At 44.5% G+C, this 18,203-nt stretch overlaps 1 protein-coding gene across 1 annotated transcript in view; it reads right to left on the reverse strand.

Moving 5' to 3' along the window:
- Nucleotides 1-18,203, reverse strand: part of ZFR (zinc finger RNA binding protein) — a 1,793,456-nt gene that overhangs the window by 1,202,283 nt on the left and 572,970 nt on the right. The gene's annotated exons all lie outside the window — the stretch shown is intronic.

The raw sequence follows: 18,203 nt of genomic DNA on the forward strand, positions 1-18,203 counted from the left end.
GTCAGGTGCCCCCAAAAGGGTAGGCTAAAAATCATTGCTTATAAAAGCAAGCACTAAAATAAACAATACCTTCATCTACAAGCAAATACCACATAGGTTGTATAGGATAGAGAAGTACAGATAAGTCCCAGCAAAGAAAGGGAGATGGTGGGAGGGTAACCTGGACTGCAACAGTGAATACACTCGAACATCTACATTTATGGTAGGTACACAACTGCACTATGTTCATCGTGTTTCACTGTTGCAGTCATTACACTTGGGTTGAATCCCAAAGCTGAGGTTGGGCGGCTGGGTCTAAATAGGATTAGGAGTGGCTATAAGGCCCTGCAGAACTGCAGTGGCAAAGCCTGCTCTGGATTTAGAGTAAAGAGGTAAGTGGTAGTGCTTAGTAAAAGTGTGCACTGAAGTCCAGGTTGCAGCCTCCAAAATATCCTTGGTTGGTAATCCTCTGAGGAAGGCTGCTGAGGTGGCTGCTGCCCTGGTAGAATGTGGTCTAATGCCCTTAGGCACTGATTTGCCATGTTGTGAGTAGCAGAAATGAATGCAGTGTCCTATCCATTTTAAAAATAGTCTGCTTTGAGATAGCCTTTCCTTGTGATCCTGCAGCACATGCCACTAAAAGTTGCTCAGTTTTTCTAAAAGCTTTAGTTTTGTCCAAGTAGAAGCATAGCTGTCTGTGTATGTTCAAAGAATGCAGAAGTCTCTCCCCTTTATTGTGTGGGTTTGGGTAGAAGGTAGGCAAATGAATGGTTTGTTTAAGAGCCACACTGGACACTACCTTAGGCATAAATGTTGGGTTTGTCCTTAGAGAAACCCTGTCCGGATGGAATATAATAAAAGGTTCCACAGCCATTAATGCCTGTAACTCTGAGACTCTTCTTGCTGAGGTTATTGCTAGGAGCACAGCTGTTTTCCATGATAAGAATTTTATCTCAGCTGTATTGGCTGGCTCAAAAGGAGGCAGTGTGAGTTTTTCCAAGACAAAACTGAGGTCTCATGCAGGTATCGGTGCTCTCCTTGGAGGTCTTATGTTTTTGGCCCCCCGAGGAATTGCCTAAACAATGGATGTGAAAAAATAGGTGGGTCTGTATTGTAAGGAGCTGAAATGGCAGAGGCATGGATCTTAATTGATGAGGATAGGCCTTTGTCCAGCATCTCAGTTAGATATGGTAAAATCTGAGGAATATTTGGAACAAGCGTGTCAATTCCTTGTGCCTGGTTCCAAACACAGAATCTCTTCCATTTTTCTGCATAAGATTTTCTGGTGCTGGGCCTCCTGGCCTCCAAAATAACATCCATAACCGCTTTAGAGAGAGGTGTATTCTGAATGGTTACACTATTCGCCATGCAGTTAGATTTAGGGTTCTGTGTTGGTTGTGCAGGATCTGATTGTTTTGTTGGGTCAGTAAATGAGGAATTTGAGGCAATGTCCAGGCTGGTCCTTGAGACAAGCTCCTTAGGATTGGGTACCAGTGTTGGTGTGGCCAATCCGGGGCAATCAGTATCATTTGTGGCTTCTCTTGTCTGACCTTTAGAAGCACCTTGGGGAGGACAGGTAGTGGAGAGAAGGCATATACTGTAAGGTTGTTCCAACTGAATGACAAGGCATCCACTTTCCATGCTTGTTTGTGATAAGTCCTTGTGCAGAATCTCTGAAGTTGGCAGTTGTGAGGGGAGGCGAAAAGATCTATGTCTGGGCATCCCCATTTCCCTGTTATCATGCTGAAGAATTGTGGATCTAGTTTCCACTCGTGAGGATCCATGAGGTTTCTGCTTAGTTCGTCTGCCAGAGCATTTGTTTTTCCTGGCAGGAATTGTGCTTACAGGTGTACTAGGTAAGTCAATGCTGTGTTCCACAAAATCATGGCTCGTCTGCAGAGGGAGTAGGAATGTGTGCCCCCCTGCTTGTTTATGTACCACATGACTGTGGTGCTGTCCGTCTTTATCAGCAGCTGTCCTGGATGAAGTAGGTCCTTGAAGGCTGTCAGGGCATTTTGTACAGCTAGCATCTCTTTTTGATTGATGTGAAGATGCCTTTGGCTTGGGGTCCATGCACCCTGAATACATTTTCCTGCCATGTGGGCCCCCCAGGCATAATCTGATGCATCTGTTAGTGTTTGCCTGGCTGTGGGTAAAATGAATAGCTGCCAACTGTTGTGGTGACAGGCTTGTGCCCACCATCAAAACTACTGTTGCAGGCAGGGAATGAGTGGAATTAATGATTCCAGGCTGTGGCAATGCTGAGTCCAAACACTTTTTAGATACCATGGTAGTTTCCTCATATGCAGTCTTGCATATGGAATTAGCAGAATGCAGGAGGCCACGTAGCCCAGAGCCTGCAGAATTTTTCTTGCAGATAACGGGGTCTTTGTTGACATACTTTCTAAGTAAGAAGTCAGTTGCCTTTGTTTGTATGGTGTGAGATAAGCCATCTGGGCAGTTGTATTTAAGCTTGCACCCAGGAATATTATCTATTGAGAGGGCACTAGTTTTTATTTCTTTTCGTTTACTGTGTACCCTAGGCAAATTAGTAATCTTTTTACAAACACCAGACGCTTTAGCAGAATGTCTTTGGTCTCTGCTTGAATAAGGTAGTTGTCCAAGTAGGGATATATTTGAATTACTTTGTCTGCAAAATGCAATTACTGGTGCCAGGCATTTTGTGAAGACCCTGGGCGCAGTAGATAAGCCAAAGGGCAGTGCAGAGAATTGGTAGTGCATTGAGCCAGCTATGAAACTGAGTTATCTTCTGCAAGATTGTCTGATTGGGACATGCAGGTATGCCTCTGAGGTCCAAAGTTACAAGCCAAGCCTTCTTGCCCAGCATGGGCAGAAGTTGCTGCAGAGTCAACATTTTGAATTTCGGAACGTCCAGAAAAGTATTTAGAACAGACAGGTCAAGAACTGGTCTCCATGCTTTGTCCTTTCTTGGTACTAAGAAAAGTCTTGAGTAAAATCCTTGTCCCTGCTCCTGTTGTGGCACTGGTTGAATAGCCCTCATGTTCATGAGAGAGGAAACTTGTTTTTGTGCCTCTGACCACTGACTGTGTGGCAGGTCTGGCATACCTTTTGCCTTTGGAAGGGTGTGAAAGTGGAACCTGTAGCATTGAGAGACTATATTTAAGACCCATTTGTCCTGGTAATCATGTGCCAATTTTGTGAAAAAAGTGCTAGCTTTCCCCCCAAGGGTGCTGCCAAAAGATAAATGATTGGCATTGGCAGAGGGAAGTCATTGGGACCGTTTCCTATACAGCTGTGATTTGTCTTCTCCACTTTTGGAGGTAGAAGCGCCCCATTGTTTGGGCCTGTATGAGCCCTGGGGCTGTTGTCTGCCTCTTGGGCGTCTATATCTGCCTCTTTGTGGCCTGTCTGACACAGGAAAGGACCAATTCTTAGAAGGCCAGTTCCTGCTAAATCTGGGTGGTTGTACCTGTAAGAAATCCTTTACTGTCTGCACAGATTTAGCTTTATCCTCCATTTTCTTTAATACCTCTTCTGCTTTAACACCAAAGTATCATGCTGTAATGGAGCATCCAATAATTTTGCTTTAACATGATCAGGCAGAGTCTGTTCCTTTAACCAAGCATGCCTTCTAATGACAGAACCTGTTAGCGCGGCCCTGCAAGAGGCCTCCAGTTAATCATAACCACATTGCAAAGTACGTTTTCCCACTTGTTCAGCTGCATGCAATAAATCATGCATTTCCTTGTTCTCAGAACTATCAGAATTTGTCAACGTTTTCTGTTTTAGCAGACGCATTAAGTATTGCTGATATTTAAGCATATGAAATGGACAATTCAAAGCCCTTACAGCCAAGGTAGCAGAAGTGTAAACTTTTTTCCCCCACCTGTCCAGAGCCCTAGAATCTCTATCTGAGGGGACAGGGTTTTTTGCAGTAGCAGCCTTGACCCCTTTGGGACACTGAGAAATAGTTTCTGGGTCAGCAGCAGGGTTTTTATATAGAAATTTACGAGAATCTGGAACCCTGTAGTATGTCTGGCTTAACAGGTGCAGGAGGTAAAGAGTCGGGAGACAGGCTGGACTCTGAAAATACATAATCTACAATGTCTAGAACAGGTGAGAAGTAAAAGAAAGTCTCTGAGCCTTTTCTTAGAATCTGAGTAATCTTGGCTCTCCCAGTGGAAATGCTCCCTCATGGTATGCAGGGTTTCACCAAAGGAGTAATCCTCAGGAGGAGATGCTGAAGGGATAGATTCCTCAGCATCAGAATCCTCATAGGGAGGAATAGAGTAAACCCGTTCTGAAGAGGAGTCACACGAAATGGAAACCTGATCAGAGGAATCATATTCAGTGTCTTGCCTAGGCTTCTTATCAGGAGGGGGATGGAAACCCCTGATCAAAGTAATTAGGTCTTCGGCCATTTTGAGCATCTGTTTCTTAGGCATGGAAGTCTGTCCTGGAGAATGCTGTACTTGTTTCCTTGTCTTTAAAACCGTCTTAGTCTTTGTCTTGGATGCTGAAGTTGGCTTGACATAAAGCTGTGTAAGTCTGAAAACACCCTCAGAAGTCGATGCCTGCTCAGCAGCTCCGGACCTATCTGAGGGATTAGTTTCCGAAGGCCCAATACCTTGAGTATCCAGAGGCCTAGCTGTCTCCACGTAGGAGTCGGGAGGCGGTCTGTGGCTCTCAGGTAGCGGGTGTCAGGGGCTGCGCAAGTGCCTCACTGAGAACCGGCGAATGGCCTAGAAGAGGCTTCGTCGTCAGTTTTTGGATCTCGGATGCCTGTCCTTTTCATTTTCCTTGCGTTATTTATGAACTCCGGTCGTCAGCTGTTCCGACGGCATTATATAGTTAAACCTTTGGCCAAAATAATGAAAAGCAAAATCGTACCGACGCTTAGTAGTGCATTGGTTAAATCTAGCCCAAAACCGACAACTAGCAAAGTCGTGGTCAGGGCCTAGGCAAGGAATACAGTAAGAATGAAATTCCTTAGGAGGTATTTGCTTCCCACAAGAAATACAATTGTTAACTTTTTCTGACCGGTCTGGAGCAAGAAAAAAAGTTTCCCCAATGGGGTACTTAGCTTTATAGAAGACTTCGGATCTGAAATTCAATTTCGAAAATCTCAGGAGTCGGCCGACCAGCACTTGCGAACTGCTTTTGCTTCGGGCACCGCGCTGCAAAAAAGACTTAAGAAAATGGTGTCAGCTCCATCTTTTATACCCCTGGCGCACTGACGTCAGGGAAGAGGCGACAAACAGACGCCGGACCAGGATTTTGGAATTCAGGCCGACTGCGGGTAGCCTGCAAGCAGGATAACCCAAGTGTAATGACTGCAACAGTGAAACACGACGATCATCAAAATGTAATACAACCACTGCAGCAATACAAGACAATCCACTTGGGGGAAGAAAAAAAAAACAGTATTTTCTCAGAAATTTTAAACGGACTTGTGCAGGAAATTACTACAAATACTACAACTTGAGCATGTAGTTTTTACCATATGTAGTACAATGCAAAGGTCTCTCCGTTCCATACCGAATTTTGCAGCTGCAAGCTACACTGCTGTCCTTAAGCTCAAAACTACTCAGATTTGTGAAATGCTAAAACAGATACATACCAGCACCTGAAGAAGCTCATATTAAGCAAGAATACCCTGAAGGGGAAGAAATCATATTCATACTCTTGGCTGTGTTGTACGCATATCATGTGCAAGACAGGCAGAGATGGGAGTGTATATGTGCAACCAGCACATATCTTCACACTCACATGGCCAGAAAAATACACTGAAGTGTTATGGGAAGGGGTTCATGTCTAAGACACTAGGGACACACACTTTAGCTCTTTGTTAAAAGAAAGAAGTTATCCCAAGGATGAGTACTGCAGAAGGAAGACCTTGGAAAGATTAATCATCTGCAGTGAAGACTCAAAAAGGCGGAGGAAATTATGATATGACAGGAGACACAAGTGTCTATGACTCACACTGCACTTCGGACCCAAGCCAACAGCAGCCCAAACACATGTGGTGGTGGTGGTTCTGAAGCCATACAACAGATTTACAAGTTGCAGTGATTCAGGAGATTGATTTGCAACAGAAAAAAACTGGTAATTAGAAAACTAGCCAAAGGGTGCTCGGTGGGCTAAATCTGATAAAGGAATAAGGTCAGGAGTTGACAAGAATGAAACAAACCATGTAATAAATTAATTGTAAAGCTTCCAAAATCACAAAATGAGGTCGAAGTCTACAAATAGTAGCCAAATAATTTATTCACAAACGACAGAATGAGCGCTTTCGTCTTGAATAAAGTACAGTTTTGTACCTACCATAAATGTAGATGTTCGAGTGTATACACTGCTGCAGTCATTACACTTGGGTTATCCTGCCGTCAGGCGGTTCCCCCAGTCGGCCTGAGTTCCAAAGTCTTGGTCCGGCATCGGTTGCTGTCGCCTCCTCCCTGACGTCAGTGCGACAGGGGTATATAAGATGCAGCCGACGCAATTTTCTAAAGTTTTTCTTGCCCCAGATGTCAGGTGCCTCTAAATAGGTAGGCAATTCAAACTGCTAATAAAACATACATATGAAAAGCAAACAACAACTTACAGCTACCAGCAAATACTCCCCATAGGTAGTAGAGGGTAGAAGCCATAGGTACGTACCAGCCAGTAAGAGGGGAAGGAGGGAGGGTAACCTGAACTGCAGCAGTGTATACACTCAAACATCTACATTTATGGTAGGTACAAAACTGCACTATGTGCATCGTGTTACACTGCTGCAGTCATTACACTTGGGTAGAATCACAAAGCTGAGGTAGGGTGGCTGGTTCTATAAGGCATTAGGGGTGGCTATAAGGCCCTGCAGCATTGCAGTGGCGAAGCCAGCTCTGGATTTAGAGTATAGAGGCAGATGGTAATGCTTGGTGAAGGTATGTACAGAACTCCAAGTTGCTGCTTCCAAAATATCCTTGGTAGGTACTCCTCTGAGGAAGGCAGTTGAAGTGGCTGTTGCCCTGGTGGAGTGAGATCTAATGCAGCTAGGTACAGGTTTTTCCATGGTATGTGTAGCAGATACATATACAATGCCCTATACATTTTGAAATGGCTTTTCCCTGTGCTCCTGCAGCATATGCTACCAATAATTGCTCAGATTTTCTGAAAGCTTTGGTTTTGTCCAAGGAGAAGCCCAACTGCCTGTGAATGTGCAAAGAATGCAGTAGTCTCTCCCCTTTATTCTATGGTTTAGGATAAAAAGTTGGCAGGTGAATAGTTTGGTTTAGAGCCACACTGGATACCACCTTAGGCATAAACGTAGGGTTAGTTCTTAAAGACATCCTTGTCCTGGTGGAAAATGAGGAAAGGTTCTACTGCCATTAGTGCCTGTAATTCTGAAACTCTTTGTGCTGATGTTATTGGCAGGAGCAGAGCAGTTTTCCAAGAGATATATTTTAATTCTGCTGTGTTAGCTGGCTCAAAAGGAGGTAAAGTTAATTTTTCCAAAACAAAGTTGAGGTCCCAAGTTGGAGTAGGTGCTCTATAGGGCGGTCTTATGTTTTTAGCCCCTATGAGGTACTGTTTTAACAGAGGATTAGAGAAAATTGGTGGATCCGTGTTGTAATGAGCAGAGATGGCAGAGGCGTGGATCTTGATGGATGAGAAGGAGAGGCCTTTGTCCAGCATCTCAGTTAAGTACTGTAGTATCTGAGGAATGTTTGGGACAAGAGGGTCAAGGCTGTGAGCTTGGTTCCAGGCAAAGAATCTCTTCCATTTATCCGAATAGGCTTTCCTGGTACTAGGCCTTCTGGCGTCCAGAATTACATCCATTACAGCTTTGGAGAAAGGCACTGCTTACTTGACTAAGGAATCTTCCATGCTGCTAGATTTAAGGTCTTTAGCTGGCTGTGTAGTATTTGATTATTGTGCTGAATCAGCAGATGTGGGATTTGAGGCAAAATCCAGGGTGGTTCTTGTGCTCTAAGATTGGGTACCAGTGCTGGCGTGGCCAGTCTGGTGCAATCAGGATCATCTTTGGCTCTTCTTGCCTGGCTTTTATGAGTACCTTTGGCAGGAGAGGTAGTGGTGGGAAAGCGTATACCTGTAGGTTCTCCCAGCTGAATGAGAGGGCATCCACTTTCCATGCTTGTGGATTGTAACTCCTTGTGCAGAATTTTTGTAGCTGGCAGTTCATTGGGGATGCAAACAGATCTATATCCGGGCTCCACCATTTCTGTGTTATCATTCTGAATATTTGTGTAGTCAATTCCCATTCGTTGGGATCCATGATGTTTCTGCTTAAGTCGTCTGCCAGTGTGTTTTTCTCTCCTGGCAGGAATTGTGCTTGCAGGTGAACTTGATAATTTATAGCTGTGTTCCACAAGGTCATGGCTTGTCTGCAGAGGGGGTAGGAGTGAGTGCTCCCTTGCTTGTTTATGTACCACATAACTGTGGTGTTGTCGGTCTTTAGTAGAAGTTGTCCTGGATGCAGCAAGTCCTTGCAAGCTATAAGGGCATTTTGTACAGCTAGCATCTCTTTTTGATTGATGTGAAAATGCCTTTGTTCTGCGGGCCACGTGCCCTGAATACATTTGCCTGCCATGTGTGCTCCCCAGGCGTACTCCGATGCATCTGTTGTCAGTGTTTGCCTGGCAGTGGGTTGTGTAAAAGGCTGTCCCTTGTTGAGGTGACAAGCTTGAGCCCACCATTGAAACTCCTGTTGAAGGCAAGGAATTAGTGGTATAACTGTTTCCAAACTTTTACAGTGTTGAGACCATACATTCTTTAGGTACCATTGTAGTTTCCTTATATGGAATTAGTAGTATGCAAGATGCCATGTAACCCAAGGCCTGCAGAATTTTTCTTGCAGGGAGTTGGGTCTTTGTTGCCATCAATTCAAAGTATTGAGTCAGTTGTCCTTGCTTGTCTGGCGTGAGATAAGCCATCTGGGCCATTGTGTTCAAGCTGGCACCCAGGAATATAATCTCTTGTGAGGGCACTAGTTTTGATTTCTTTTCGTTTACTGTGTACCCTAGGCAACTTAATAACTTTTTTTACAAATGCCAGATGCTTTAGAAGAATGTCCTTGCTCTCTGTTTGAATCAGGCAGTCGTCCAGGTACGGATAAATCTGAATTCCTTTCTGTCTGCAAAATGCAATTACTGGTGCCAGCCACTTTGTGAAGACCCTGGGTGCAGTAGATAGGCCAAAGGGCAGTGCAGAGAATTGGTAGTGCATTGAACCAGCTATGAATCTGAGGTATCTTCTGCAGTTTTGTCTGATAGGGACATGCAGGTATGCCTCCTTGAGGTCCATGGTCACAAGCCAAGCTTTCTTGCCCAGCATGGGAAGAAGCTGCTGTAGTGTCAACATTCTGAATTTCGGAACATCCAGGTAAGTGTTTAGAGAAGTAAGATTCAGAATGGGCCTCCAGGCTTTGTCCTTTCTGGGTACAAGAAAGTGTATTGAGTAAAATCCTTGTCCTTGCTCCTGTGATGGTACCTTTTGAATAGCTCTCATATCCATGAGTGTTGCAATTTGTTTTTGAGCCTCTGCCCATTGATTTGGTGGCAGAATTGGCATTCCTTTTAACCTTGGCAGAGTGTGAAAGTGGAACCTGTAACCTTGAGATACAATGTTGAGAACCCATTTGTCTTTGGTGATCATATGCCAATTGTGGTAGAAGAGTGCCAGCTTTCCTCCCAAGGGGGCTGCCAAGAGAGATTTGTTTGGCAGCTGTAGTGGGAAATCATTGGAGCTGCTTTTTATATGGTTGGGGCCTGCCTTCCCCTTCTTTCTGGCCTGATGCAACCCATTGTCGAGGCCTGTAAGGACCTTGCGTCTGACCTCTACCTCTTGGACGTCTGTATCTTCCCCCTTTGAGGTCTGTCTGTAATTGGAAAGGACCAATTCTTAGTTGGCCAATTTCTGCTAAATCTAGGAGGCTGAACCTGTAAGAAATCCTTCACCGTTTGTATTGATTTTGCCTTATCCTCCAATTTCTTTAATACCTCTTCTGCCTTATCTCCAAATAATACATCCTGCTGCAAAGGTGCATCCAATAATTTTGCTTTAACATGTTCTGGTAACGTGTGTTCTTTTAACCGAGCAGGTCTTCTAATGACAGAACCTGTAACTGCTGCTCTGCAGGAGGCCTCTAAAGAATCAAAACCACATTGCAAAGTAAGCTTTCCCACTTGCTCAGCTGCATGCAATAAATCCTGCATTTCTTTAAAATTAGGAGGATCTGAATCTGAAAGCATTTTTTGTTTCAACTGAGACAGTAAAAATTGCTGATATTTTAGCATGTGAAACTGGCAATTTAAGGCTCTCATTGCTAAAGTTGCAGACGTATTTACTTTCTTTCCCCATCTGTCTAATGCTCTGGAATCTCTGTCAGAGGGAACTGGATTCTTGGCTTATGAGGCCTTAACCCCTTTGGGTCCCTGAGAAATAGTTTCAGGGTCAGCTACAGGGCTTTTATACAGAAATATATGTGAGTCAGGGAATCTGTAGTATCTGTCAGGTTTAACAGGGGTTGGAGGTAAGGAATCAGGATTTAAGCTGGATTCAGTATACACATCATCCACAATAACACCAGCAGAATAGCAAGGGGTCTGTGTTGAGGTAATAAGAGGAAATCCCTGAGCCTATGGAAATGCTCCCTCATGGTATGTAGGGTTTTCCCCAAAGGAGTAGTCCTCAGGCGGTGAGGCTGATGGAATTGATTCCTCAGCATCAGAATCCTCATAAGGGGGTAAAGAATATCCTAGGTCTGAGGAAGAATCTGATGAGATGGACACCTGGTCGGATAAGTCAATCTGCATCCTGTCTAGGCCTTTTATCAGGAGGGGGATGGGACCCCCCTGATTAGAGTGATTAGGTCTTCGGCCATTTTGAGCATTTGTTTCTTAAGCATAGAGGCCTGTCCTGGAGAATGCTGTATTTGTTTCTTAGATTTTAAAGGAGGCTTAGACTTAGCTGAGGGTTTAATGCTTAACTGAGTAGGTCTGAAGACACCCTCTGAAGCTACGGGTAGCTCAGCCACTCTGGATCCCTCTGAAGGGTTAGTTTCGGTAGGCTGAATAACTTGTGCGTCCGAAGGCTCAGCCATCTCCACATGGGAGTCAGAGGCGGCCTGTGGTTCTACAGACGTGGTCGTCAGGGGCTGCAAAGGCACCTCACTGAAAACCGGAGAACCGGCGACTGGCCTAGAAGAGGCTTCGTCGTCAGTTTTGAGCCTCAGATGCCTATCCTTGTCTTTGCGCTTTTTGTGTATTCCAGTCGTCGGAAGTTCCGATGGCATGGTATAATTGAATTTTCTACCAAAATAATGTCGGGCAAAATCAAACAGACGTTTAATAGTGTGCTTGTTAAGCCTAGCACAAAACCGACAACCAGTGACGTTGTGGTATGGGCTCAGGCATGGGATACAATAGAAATGGAAATCCTTGAGGTATTTGCTTCCCACAAGAAATATAGTTATTAACTTTAAGTGACATCGGTCTGAGGCAAGAAAAAGTTTCCCCAACGGGGTACTTAGCTTTGTAGAAGACTTCGGTTCTGGATTCGGAATGAAAATCTCAGGAGACGGCCGACCGGCACTTGCGAACTGCTTTTGCTTCGGGCACCGTGCGGCAAGAAAGACTGGAGAAAATGGTGTCGGCTGCATCTTATATACCCCTGTCACATTGACGTCAGGGAGGAGACGACAGCAACTGACACCGGACCAAGACTTTGGAACTCAGGCCGACTGGGGAACTGCCTGACGGCAGGATAACCCAAGCGTAATGACTGCAGCAGTGTAACACGATGAACATCACAACTTCATCAGATAACTCCACATCATTTTACTTGCTTATTTATACCATGTGCCATTAATTCCATTAAAATCTAATTAAAATTTAAAGTCATATGATACCTTAAAAATACAAGCTCATGCAGTGGACTATATAATATGCTCACATTTCTAATTGATCTTTCGAATATCCTGGCACTACATTAGAAAACACGATTGCTGAAAATAATGACTATATTAAAATATCATACAATGAATATGTATATATATATATATATATATATATATATATATATATATATATATATATATATATATATACAAATAAAATACCAAACGACCAGTGAACACTTCCTCATTACTTACAGTTGTAATGCTTTTGCTGTTGACACTGGTTTAATGGTAATATATTCGTTCAAACCTGGGGGAATGTTAGATTTGAGTCTTATCTGCCATTTTAATTCTTTATTTAACAAAAGATTTTTCACATCACCTCCTCTGGCATCTGTTCTAACCATATCTATTATGCCAAATTTAAAACCAATAAAAAGTACAGTTTTGTACCTACCATAAATGTAGATGTCCGATAGGAATGCATCTGCAGTCCTTACAAATGGGTTGTCCAGTCGTCAGGCAGCCCTTCGGTCGGCCGGATTCCAAAGTCTGGGTCTGGCCTCGGCTGGTGTCGCACTTCACCCGACATCATAGCTGCAGTTATTCGGGTATAAAGGCATCAGCCGACGCCATTTTCCTCAGTGTTTCTTGCCCCAGATGCCAGGTGCCCTCTTGGAAGGCTAAATTTGGATAAATGCCAATGATTCCAAATAGTAGAGAGCAAACACAAAAAAATAAGCATGTATGTACATATATACAAACAAATACACCATAATAGATCCCCCCCAAGCTAGCTGAAGTCTGGCAAATACCCTAGGAGTACCTCAGAGGGGAAGGTGGGTGGGTAATCCTGACTGCAGATGCATTCCTATCGGACATCTACATTTATGGTAGGTACAAAACTGTACTATGTCTTTCAAGGATGCATCTGCAGTCCTTACAAATGGGTAGAATACCATAGCTAAACAAGGGGAGGAGGAAAGAGTAGAGATTATGGTGTAGCTAGGATCCCTTGCAAAACAGCAGTGGCAAAACCTGCTCGGGATCTAGAGTATAAAGGTAAATTGTAATGCTTGGCAAATGTATGCACGGAGGTCCAAGTAGCAGCCTCTATAATGTCCTTGGTAGCCACTCCTCGTGAAGAAAGCTGTGGTAGTGGCTGTAGCCCTTGTGGAGTGAGGCCTGATGTTCTCTGGAGTTTTCTTTCCATGGTAGGAGTAACAAAATCTAATGCAATTTCCTATCCATTTGGAGATCGTCTGTTTTGAAATTGGTTTTCCTTCCTTTCCTGTGGCATATGCTACCAGAAGCTGGTCAGTTTTTCTATTGGACTTAGTCCTGTCCAGGTAGTAGCGTAACTGTCTGTGTACATCCAAGGTATGCAAAGTCTTTCTCCCATGTTCTGTGGGTTTGGGAAGAATGTAGGTAGGTGGATAGCCTGATTTAATGACACTCTGGATACCACCTTAGGCATAAATGTAGGATTTGTTCTCATGGACACTCTTATCTTGATGGAAGATCAGGAAGGGTTGCACTGCCATTAATGCCTGTAGTTCAGATACCCTTCTTGCTGAAGTTATTGCCAGCAGGAAAGCAGTCTTCCAGGATAAGTATTGTAATTCTGCTGTTGCTGCTGGCTCGAAAGGAGGAAGTGTCAATTTTTCTAGCACAAAGTTCAAGTCCCATGCTGGCAATGGTGGTTTCCTGGGAGGTTTTACATTTTTAATTCCTCTCAGAAACTGTCTGAGCAGGGGATGAGAGAAGACAGGAGGATCCAAGCTGTATTGTGCTGAAATAGCTGATGCATGTATCTTGATGGAAGAATAGGACAGGCCTGTGTGGAAGAGCTCTGCCAAGTACTCCAGGATGTTGGCCATGTTTACCAGAGTCACATCTTCTCCCTTTGCAGTACTCCAAATGAGATATCTTTTCCATTTTGCTGCATAATTCTTTCTTGTTGAAGGTCTGCGAGCCTCCAGGATTATGTCTTTACCCTTTGGGATAAATTTGGGTTAATTGCTGTTATGTAATGTTCCAGGAAGTTAGCTGCAGAGTTTTCAGGTTTGGATGCAGGATGCTGTAGTTGTTCTGTGTTAGCAGTAATGGGATCAGGGGTAGTGTCCATATTTGTTCCCGAGACATGCTCCTCAGCAATGGGTACCAATGTTGTCTTGGCCAGTCTGGAGCTATCAGAATGATCCTTGGACGGTCCTCTTTGATCTTCAGAAGCACCTTGTGCATCAAAGGAAGTGGTGGAAATGCGTATGCAAATGCGTATGCTGTCAGGTTTTTCCAACTGAAAGATAGGGAGTCCACCTTCCAAGCAAGTGGGTGGTACGTCCTTGCGCAGAATTTCTTTAGCTGGTGATTGAATGGGGATACAAACAAGTCTATTTGTGGTAATCCCCATTCCCTTGTGATGGCTTTGAAGATGTCCGGATGAAGCATCCATTCGTGGGCATCTGTGGTTGTTCTGCTTAATATGTCTGCTAGAATGTTTTCTTTTCCCGGTACAAAAATTGCTTGTAACTGAATGTTGTAGCTCAGGGCCACATCCCATAGGTCCAGTGCCAGCCGGCATAGAGGATATGAATGGGTGCCTCCCTGTTTGTTGATGTACCACATAACTGTGGTGTTGTCTGTCCTTATCATCAACTGACCTTCTTGGAGAAATGGTCTGAATGTCTGGATTGCCAATTTTACTGCCAGCATTTCCTTTAGATTTATGTGTAGGCAGCTGGTCTTGAGTCCATAAGCCTTGTATGCACTTGCCCTGCATGTGTGCCCCCCAACCGAGGTCTGAGGCATCTGTCGTGATGGTTTGGCTTGGTTGGCTGTTGCAGAAGGGCAATCCTGTGTTTGACAGGCCTGAGCCCACCATAGGAACTCTTGTTTCAGGCATGGGATTATTGGGATTTTGGTTTCTAGGCTGTGCTTGTGTTGGGACCACAAGTTCCTTAGGTACCACTGTAGCTTTCTCATATGCAGTCTGGCATGAGGGACCAGAATTATGCAGGATGCCATGAAGCCTAGAGCTTGCAGTACTTTTCTTGCAGTTAGGTGGTTCTGCTTTGTTAATGCCAAGAAATAGAGAGGTAGTTGCTCTTTCTTTTCTGCAGTTAGGAATGCCATTTGTTTTGATGTGTCCAGCTCTGCACCCAGAAAGGTTATTCTTTGGGATGGAATCAGCCTTGACTTTTTTATATTGACTGTATATCCCAAGGCTTGCAGCAGGTAAATGACTCTTTGTAAGTCTTCTGCTAGCTTGCTTTTGTTGCCCGCTTGTATCAGGCAGTCGTCCAGGTAGGGATAAATTTGGATTCCCTGAAGTCTGCAATGAGCAATTACTGATGCCAGGCATTTTGTGAACACTCTGGGCGCAGTAGATAAGCCAAAGGGCAATGCTGAAAACTGATAATGCTCTGATCCTGCAAGAAATCTGAGGTATCTTCTGCAAATTGGTCTTATGGGGACGTGCAGGTATGCCTCCTTGAGATCTAGAGTTACCAGCCAAGACTCCTTGCCCAGCATGGGAAGAAGCTGCTGTAGGGTCAGCATTTTGAATTTTGGAACAATAAGGAATGTGTTTAAAGCGGACAGGTCTAGAATGGGTCTCCATTTGTTTTCTTTTCTTGGTACCAGGAAGAGTCTGGAGTAAAATCCCTTTCCTTGCTCCATAGATGGTACCTTTTCCACAGCTCTCATTCTTAATAGCTGAGATATTTGTTTTAGAGCTTCTGTCCTTTGAGTAGGTGGTAGGTTTGGCATTCCTCTCTTCCCTGGTAGAGTATGGAAATGGAACCTGTAACCTTGGTCTATAGTTTGCAAAATCCATTTTCCCTTGTGATGCAATGCCAGTTTTTTGAGAATAAGGTTAGTTTTCCGCCTAAGGGTGCTTCTAGTTGTTCCCTGGTAGGCGGTGCCACTGTCAAGTCACTGTGATTGAGTTGTTGTAGTGGTGGTGGCTGCGTCCGTGCCTCGCTGGTTGTTACCTTGCCATTGGCGTCCCCTGTAGGCACCCCTGGATTGGTTTCTGCCTCTTGAACGCCTATTCCTGCCTCTGAGCCTTAGAGGAGTCCAGAAAGGACCAATTCTTGGAGGGCCAGTTCCTGCTAAACCTTGGAGGTTGAACCTGTAAGAAATCTTTCACCGTTTGTACAGATTTCGCCTTCTCTTCCATCTTTTTTAGCACCTGCTGAGCAGGGGAACCAAATAAATTGACCTTGTCCATGGGTGCATCCAAAAGCTTTGATTTGACATGGTCTGGTAATGCCTGTTCTTTCAACCATGCATGTCTCCTGATAACTGTGCCAGTCATGGCTGATCTAAAGGAAGCCTCCAGTGCATCATAGCCACATTTTAAAGAATGGTTACTAACCTGCTGTATGTTATGTACCATTTCCTGAACATATTTTTTATCTAAAGATTCTTCAGAGGAAAGATTTTAGTTAACTGGTCAAGCATAAACTCTTGGTATTGAATCATATGAAATTGGCAGTTCAAAGCCCTAGCTGACAAGGTAGCAGAAGTGTAGACTTTTTTACCCCATCTCTCTAAGGACCTGGATTCCCTTTCAGAGGGGAGGGGGTTTTTAGTAGAAGTAGCAGCTACAGCTTTAGGGCCCTGGGCGATGGTCTCTGGATCTGCAAAAGGAGCCTTGTATAAATGGTGATGAGTGTCCGGGACCCTGTAGAACCTATCGGGCTTAGCAGGAGCCGGAGGTAATGAATCAGGAGCAGTGCAAGCATCATTAAATGCATCATCTACAACAGAAAGAACTGGAGGTATAGCTAAAGGCCTATGTTGCGGCAAATGTAGAAAGGTTCTAAGCCTTTTTCTGGAGTCTGAGAAATCTTGGCCCTGCCACTGAAATTGTTCCCTCATAGCATGCAAGGTTTCCCCAAAGGAAAATTCCTCAGGTGGAGAGGCTGAAGGAATGGACTCTTCAGCATCAGGGTCTTCGTAAGGAGAATAAGAAGCCTCAGGAAGGTCTGTATGTTCTGATTCATCAGAGGAACCATCAGTGGATACTGGTTCAGGGGGCTCTGCTCTAGGTCTCTTTTCTGGAGGTGGGAGAGAGGCCCTGTCTGGATGAGGCTGGGATCCACGAATTAAAGAGATTAAATCCTCAGCCAAAGATAGCATATGAGAGTTAGTGCTGGGCCTGTGTGAGGGGGGTTTGGCAGGCACAGATTTTGAAGCTTTGGCTGCTTTAGCCCTGGCAAAGGCCTTAATAGACATGGCTGCAGGAGGCCTAGCAGCTCCACGTGCAGGGGTTGAAATATCCAGGGGAATTGTGTCTGATAATTCCTGAGAAACCGCAACAGAAGGCTGGATATCAGAAGCAGATTCTACCAGGTTAGAGGAGACCTCGGTAGAAGGCATGGTTTCGGCTGGAGAAAGAACCGCTTGCTCTGTTTCAGCCGAAACAGAGACACTCGCGGTTTGCTTAATCGCAGTTTCGGCCGAGACCGCGAACCGCGAGTGTCTGTCCTTTTCTTTTCGTTTTTTGGAAATTTGCGTTGTCGGAGGATCCGACGGCATAATGTAGGCAAAATCAGAGCCGAAAATTTGTTCAGTAAACTCCGACCGACGTCCAAGCGTCCGTCGGTTAAAAGAAGCGCAGGCTAGACAAGCTGCTACGTCGTGGTCTGGGCCTAAGCAATGTATACAGTAGGAGTGGAAATCTTTATGAGGTATTTGTTTCCCACAAGATAAACAGTTATTCACTTTCTCTGACATCGGCTGAGGCAAGAAAGAGTCCCCAATGGGGTACTTAGCTTTTTAGAAGTCTTCGAAGTAGTATTCGGTAGTAGTAATCTCTGGATCTGACCGACCGGCACTTGCGAACAGCTTCTGCTTCGGGCGCCACGCGGCAAGAAAGACTGAGGAAAATGGCGTCGGCTTATGCCTTTATACCCGAATAACTGCAGCTATGACGTCGGGTGAAGTGCGACACCAGCCGAGGCCAGACCCAGACTTTGGAATCCGGCCGACCGAAGGGCTGCCTGACGACAGGACAACCCATTTGTAAAGACTGCAGATGCATCCTTGAAGGACATCCATGGAAAACTACAGAATGCTTATAAAGTGCACTAGCCTCTTTTTTATTTTTAATATTGTAAGCATGTTCGTACATTCTGTCCTTGAGGGCCCTCTCAGTTTTTCCTATGTAAAATGCAGGACAGTTTGCACACGTTGCTAGATACACTGTCATTTTCATATTACAGTTCCCTTTGCAATACCTCACTTTGCTCTGCATGCCATTTTGTGGACTTACTCTATCCTCCTTAAAAATATATGGACATTGCTTACAATGACCACATGCTGTGGTCGCCTTTTT

The sequence above is a fragment of the Protopterus annectens genome, chromosome 1.part1, assembly GCF_019279795.1.
Source record: "Protopterus annectens isolate FY-2018-M chromosome 1.part1, PAN1.0, whole genome shotgun sequence".
NCBI classification, from domain to species: domain Eukaryota; kingdom Metazoa; phylum Chordata; order Ceratodontiformes; family Protopteridae; genus Protopterus; species Protopterus annectens.